Raw genomic sequence first — 1,649 nt, 5'->3', positions numbered from 1 at the left:
TGTGTGTGTGTATATATATATACTGGGGTCGATGTAATTGACTTGTCCCCACTTCCAAATTTTCAGTCTTTGTGCCTTTAGTAGAAAGGATTATTATTATTATTATTATTATTATTATTATTATTATTATTATTCATGGACAACGAGTGACTAAGCAACAACCATATCTAAACTTCTCTCCTTCCGTAAGAAATTATTCTTGTATTCACTGTTCAGTGTTCTGTGTGTTCCTAAATATTTGTTCAGCCGTTGCTCAGAGACATTTTAATAAACTAAGAAGATAAAAAATTTAGACGGAATAAAGATAAGTATAATACATTTAATACGTATGATTAGGTAGACAAACTACACCGTTTTTCGTTTTTGTGTGTAATTTAGGTTTAAAAGATAAAACAAGATTAATAAATACATACTTATGCGACAGTCTCGACCGTTTACCCTAATGTATATATTTCTGATTAAACGCTTCCTACTTTACTTGACAATGTATACGAAGTAAATGTATACAAAGCGAAGGATTAACATAAACATGCCAAAGTAATTATAAATATTACTATCTAATACAATATTTCTTTCCCCGAACCAATGAGTGATACATTTTCATTACAGAGTACAGGAAGCAGTTTATAGCATTGTTTGATTAACAGACGTATATATATTTTCTCCTTTTATCTAAAGATAACACGAGCAAGCAGACTTAGTTTCAACATCAATAAAGAAAGTATATAATAATAATAATAATAATAATAATTATTATTATTATTATTATTATTATTATAATAATAATAATAATAAAGAAGAAGGAAATATTTATCTGCAGAAGACAATAGCACTAAATAAACACAATCGACAATTGAAGGAAAATAGTGAATTAAAATTGATATTTGTTTGTAATGAATTTTCAGAACATAAATGTTTGCCTCATGTCCTGCTGTTACTTTCAACATTATAGTTTTGTTTTCTTTATTGTTTCATTCAGTGTTTCCAAAACCGAATAGCAGATAATGCCATTCTTTGTTTTAAGTTGCTTGAACAAGTATTCGGTTATCTCAAGCACCACTGCTCTCATAATGTTCCATACACACACACATACACACATGCAAACAAACATGTACAAATACACGTACAAATATACACATACAAGCACATCTACACAAATTCACTCAAAGCACATCCATATTTTTCATTGTATTTTCATTGAATTACATCGATTGTAGCCATTTTTGTTGAATTCTAGGAAGTACTTTTCAAAGAATGTAAGTTAGGATTTAAAGTTTGATACATTCACATTCGTGAAACGAAAGATAAATGTTTAGATTTAATATAAATTCAATATTTATATTAAATTAGTTATATTGTAAAATTTTTTTTATCTCAACATGAAAGTCTGAGAATGTATGAATTATAGAAAATATCTGTGGTCTAGTGACACTGTTCCTAAATGTTCGTTCTATCTTTCTGTCTCCCTCTCCGTTCCCCTCTCTCTCCGTCTCTCTCTTGTTCTGTAAATATATACACATATACGTGTGTGTGTGTCTAGGATATGTTTGTGTGCATGTACATATATATATATATATGTGTGTGTGTGTGTGTGTGTGTGTGTGTGTGTGTGTGCATGTACATATATATATATATATATATATATATAT

The sequence above is a fragment of the Octopus bimaculoides genome, chromosome 1, assembly GCF_001194135.2.
Source record: "Octopus bimaculoides isolate UCB-OBI-ISO-001 chromosome 1, ASM119413v2, whole genome shotgun sequence".
Taxonomy (NCBI): Eukaryota; Metazoa; Mollusca; class Cephalopoda; order Octopoda; family Octopodidae; genus Octopus; species Octopus bimaculoides.
This window is presented reverse-complemented; position numbering follows the sequence as displayed.